The sequence below is a fragment of the Silene latifolia genome, chromosome 10 (genome assembly GCF_048544455.1).
Source record: "Silene latifolia isolate original U9 population chromosome 10, ASM4854445v1, whole genome shotgun sequence".
In the NCBI taxonomy this organism is placed as follows: Eukaryota; Viridiplantae; Streptophyta; class Magnoliopsida; order Caryophyllales; family Caryophyllaceae; genus Silene; species Silene latifolia.
Window position 1 is genome coordinate 164,339,018 of NC_133535.1, and position 5,670 is coordinate 164,344,687.

A 5,670-nucleotide genomic window follows, 5' to 3' on the forward strand; every position below is an offset into this window, starting at 1 on the left:
CGATTTCTATCATGTGAAAAACTATCAACATAAGGAAATATATTCCAACTTACAAAATATCCAATTCAATTAAATTCTCGCATAATAATGATTACCCACATGCCAAAAATACCAAAATACATAAATACACAAAAAAAAAGACCCAAAACATCAAACAATAGACACAAGACCCGACCCAAAGTGGCGGGTCAAAGTCCAGGCCGGACCCACCGGGCCTGACGGGCTGTTTTGCGGGCTATTTTGGCGGTTTTTCCGCCCCTTTTCCCTTTTTCCTACCAAAATCCGTTTCAAGCTCGATTTAATACCGTCTCAAGCCACAATCAACAATACCCATTTCGTTTCAATACTCAAGTATATGAAATAACCACAAATTAGTAAACTTTAACAACACGAGTCATGTGAAAAACGGAACTAACACATTATCAATCACCTAATGTGACACCCTTAAGATTTAGCGTTATCTAATTACTTAAATGCGTAAATTCTACGGAAAAACTGGTAGGATATGTTTGTAAATGGTTCAACTAGATAAAACCTGCAATTTCAAAAAAATTTCTAACTAAACCATTCACAACCAATCCAACTCAAGAAGTCCAACATTCCTGCGGTACCAAAACCCTGCAAAAGCTGATGAACTACTTTGCCATAGCTAAATAGAAAGTAGAATGATACAAACCCAAAATAGAAAAGGGAGACATATGTCCCTTTGAATAATATACAAACCAAAGGATAAAAGGGTTACTAATAGAATAGCCAAAACTAGGTCCAAGGTTCCTTGCTCACTAGCTCGTCTGTGACCCCCAACAAAGCATCAACAACCTGTCAATCGCATTTTATACAAACACGAAAGCCACAATTCAGTGGGGAGTAACTTCGAGTCCTCCAAGCCACGAATCGTCAAAATTAATGTAACATGTAATGTAACATGTAAACAATTTGATAAACCATTTACTTATCATGTATTCTAACAAATGACCCCTAAACTGACCAAACTAAACTATCATGTGAATCATATAATTCAAATAGTAATCCAAACTTTATCAATCAGAACCGCTTACATCTCACCTATTACAGTTCATAAAATCACCATACAAGAAAGGGCAATATATCAAAGACAGGCATAAGTTCTTAGTACGGTCAATAGTCACTTTGTAACTCGAGTCTATACCACGAGGTAGGGAAGGTAATCGAACCGGTATCTTGGCTCAGCGGTTAATATTAATAAAACATGGCCAAGAGACAACACAACCCTAGCCTAAAATCTGCGTAGACCTAGACATGCGGATACACACCACCGCACCCAAGACCCACAACTTTTTTTAAAACAAAGTGAAGTGAGTACCCTAAGGACACCACCGAAGGGTTGGCTAGTACTTAAGCTGGCCCCATACTATCAAAATAAGTACCTGAGGTCATGCCCCAACTTGGATATAAATCCACTAGTCAGGAACACAAAGGCTATCAAGCAGTGAACATATACTCGTCAGAGACTATAAAGACCTATCTATGATGAAGGCCGAAATACTCACCTAGGACCTAGTCCCAGCTTGAATACTTTAGCCCACACCACACACGACTCACCACACAAGTCAATTAAGACACCCACTTAACCATAAGAGGGCCAAAAAGTCCCACTTACCAACATGAATTCTAACATTCTATCATGTGAAAGGCTATATAATATTGTCTATTCAAAGAGATAAACCAACAGTTCCTCAATAAGTATTCAATACTAATTTCCAATCCTAGCAATTATAACAATATTTAAGGCTTTAGGGGAAACTAGGGCCATTACTACAAAATAAGAAGCTATTAAATTCAATAAGCTATACATGTGAACTAAAGCTTGATAAATGGCCTAAAACAAGAAAAAGGCCGATTATCTAAATCATTCAACCGAATTTTTACCCGCAACCCCACCTGCGACGAGTGGGGTTAAATTGCGGTGACCAATCACTCAATTGACGACATCGAGTCGAAAAGGGATTAAGGCTCGATTTTAAGACAATCAACAAAACATTACAATTATCGCTATACAATTCATTCTGAGCCTATTATTTACAATTTCATTTTGTAAACTATCCTAACATGTGATAACTATTAATATAAGCATAGTTTTACCCTTAACATAATTTTTTTTACTAATATGATTCAATTCCTAAAGTGTACTCATACTAACTATGTCATTAATAAACCCGAAATGACGAATTTTACATGGAAATCCGCGAAACAAGCAACGGACCGACCGGGCCATGGGCCTGCCACGGGCCTGCCGGCCTGCTGCCCGTCCCCCTACACCCCAGTTTTTTTCCATTTTTATTTAGTAAAAGACCGTCTGAACCTTAATTAATCGTTCCCAATTCGACTTTGTTAATTTAAACTAACAAAAGGCATAATTTAAGCATAGTTTAAGCATGCATGCAACAAATTTATTATGTGAAAACTACTATTCAAACAAAAATCACCAAACATACAAAAATCAAAAACATGTGAAAATTATTACTTAAACCAAAAATCACAAAACATCCAAAACAACTAAGATTGTGACGATAATTCGTCGAGTAACTCGAAATATGTTACCTTAAGCTAGAAAAAAGAGCAATTAGCACCTCAAACCCAAATCCTAACTAGAAACTATCCGCTATCTTTGATAATATACGAGTCCCCAAACTCGTCTTCCAATTCTTCACCTAAATAAACAATTAAAACACAATAATTAAGCATATATACCGAATATCCGAAATTTTGTCTTAAAACAACTTAATGAAAACTGAAATTAAATTATACCAAGTTGTAGATCTCGGCGAGGGGATTCCGGAAAGGTAAATTTCGTGAAAATCCGATAAGAAACGAAGAAATTATGGCCAAAATAGCTTGAATTTGTGAAAAATGTGTTTGGTTTGTTTTAGAGGATTGAAGAATATGAGAAAACCAGAAAAATAGAAGGGGAAGGGGGCTGGTCACGCAGGAAAGGGAAGAGGAAAGGAGAAGAGCGGGATTTTTAGTCGGGATTTTTACGAGTCGGGTTTGACTCGTTTCAATAATAATTAAATCCGTAAGTCAAATGCAAATTCCGTCAAGACCAAAGTTCTTAAACACGAGATTACAATAAAATTGAGTATTCATACTACCCATTTCCAAATTCGTTTACCCAACATTCAAAAGAATTGTCATTTTCCCCCGATACGCCCTTATTTCGAAATAAAAGATTTTACACGGTTTAAACTATTTTTAAACATTTCAAAACTATCAAAATAAATACTTTTCTTCAAAATATAATAAAATTATATTTCTTTGAATTATTTTTTTACTTTGAATACATTAATGTCAAATTTTACTTGATTAATTAATTATTTTCGAAATATATTAATGATCCGAAATTACGGGGCGTTACACCTAAACACTTAACAAACAACAAACACAACATCTATGTGACATTAAATCGTCGAGTAACTCGGAATAGTTACCTTAAGCTAGCAAAGAGACAAGTAATAACTTGAGAAAGCTTCTAAAACCCAAAATTACTCTCCATCTTCAACCACATATGAGTCACCTAACTCATCTTCAAATTCTTCACCTATAAGAACAACAAAAACACAATTATTAAGCTTAAATTCGAAAACCTAAAAGATGAGTCTTAAAACAAAATTGGGGGAAATGAAAATGAAGCTTACTAGGAGATGAGGATTGAAGAGAGGATTCCAAATATATAAGTTTTATGCAAATTGGTGGAGAAATGAAGGATTTATGAAGGATTAAGGGTTTGTAAGGAAGACAAATGGGGGAGGTGGCTGGTCCATAAGGAGGGGAGGGGTTGGTCAATTGTTTGCGTTTTGGGTTTGCTTCGACAGTAATTAGGAATATTCGTCGAACGCGATTTCCGAGAATATTAAAATTCTTAAACACGATTTTAATAAAAGATTAAGTACTCATATGCCCAATATCCAAACTCGTTTACCCAACGACCGTAAGAAATGGGAAAATCCCAATTTTACGACTTTTATCCGAAATCTATTTTATCAAAGGAAAAGGTTTAAATATAGTTTAAATCACTTTTAAACATTTCTAAACTATCAAAAATAATTACATTTCTTCAAATTAAAATAAGATTATATTTTATCAAATAAATTTTATTTCAAATAAATTAATATTAAATTAAAATAGATTGAAATATTACTTTTAAAATATAATAAAGGTATTTAAATTTACGGGGTGTTACAGTTGGTGATCAAACTTTCCGTGGCCGCTTTATCTGACCCGAGGAACTTTCTTTGTGATTTCCGGAGAATTTTATTCCGGGACCCCGGAATCCCGAAAAACCGTGTATTATACACTTCAATTTCAGCCGTTCGGAAGGTCGTACCGGAACCTGTTTCTTTTTCTCCCTGTTTTTCAATCACTCGTCCGTGCTCATTTCAAGAATCAACCTGTTCAATTTCTGCCTCAAATAACGAGCTTAAACACATTTTTCACGATTATCCGACTTTCGGCGAATGCTGGTTTGAGACACACCGGCACCCCCAAATGTCCTCCGTTGGTGCTCAAACTTTGCATGGCCGCTTTATCTGACCCGAGGAACTTTCTATGTGATTTCTGGAGAATTTTATTCCGGGACCCCGGAATCCCAAAAAACCGTGTATTATATACTTCAATTTCAGCCGTTCGGAAGCTCGTACCGGAACCTGTTTCTTTTTCTCCCTGTTTTCCAATCACGCGTCCGAGCTTATTTCAGGAATCAACCTGTTCAATTTCGGGAATCAACCTGCTCGATTTTAGCCACAAATAACGAGCTTTAACACATTTTTCATGATAATCCGAGTTTCGGCGAATGCTGGTTTGTGGCACACCGGCACCCCCAAATGTCTTCCGTTGATGCTCAAACTTTGCGTGGCCGCTTTATCTGACCCGAGGAAATTTCTAAGTGATTTCCGGAGCATTTTATTCCGGGACCCCGGAATCCCCAAAAACCGTGTATTATATACACTTCAATTTCAGCCGTTCGGAAGGTCGTACCGGAACCTGTTTCTTTTTCTCCCTATTTTTTAATCACGCGTCCGAGATCATTTCAGAAATCAACCTGTTCGATTTCAGGAATCAACCTATTCGATTTCAGCATCAAATAACGAGTTTTAACACATTTTCACGATAATCAGAGTTTCGGCGAATGCTGGTTTGTGGCACACTGGCACCCCCAAATGTCTTCCGTTGGTGCTGAAACTTTGCGTGGCCAGTTTATATTACCAGAGGAACTTTCTATGTGATTTCCGGAGAATTTTTTTCCGGGACACCGGAATCCCGAAAAACCGTGTACTATACACTTCAATTTCAGCCGTTCGGAATGTCGTACCGGAACCTGTTTCTTTTTCTCCCTGTTTCTCATTCACGCGTCCGAGCTCATTTAGGAATCAACCTGTTCGATTTCAGCCTCAAATAACGAGCTTTAACACATTTTTCACGATAATCCGAGTTTCGGCGAATGCTGGTTTGTGGCACACCGGCTCCCCCAAATGTCTTCCGTTGGTGCTCAAACTTTGCGTGGCCGCTTTATCTGACCCGAGGAACTTTCTATGTGATTTCTGGAGAATTTTATTCCGGGACCCCGGAATCCCGAAAAACCGTGTATTATATATATACACTTCAATTTCAGCCGTTCGGAAGATCGTACCGGAA

General features: G+C 37.2%; 1 long non-coding RNA gene across 1 annotated transcript; it reads right to left on the reverse strand.

Moving 5' to 3' along the window:
• Positions 1-632: 632 nt before the first annotated feature.
• LOC141609530 (uncharacterized) lies at positions 633-2,916 on the reverse strand. Its single transcript, XR_012527454.1, has 3 exons — positions 2,788-2,916; positions 2,581-2,690; positions 633-819 (listed from the first exon to the last, which is right to left on the reverse strand). It is a non-coding gene; the product is annotated as an uncharacterized LOC141609530 (long non-coding RNA).
• Positions 2,917-5,670: the final 2,754 nt, after the last annotated feature.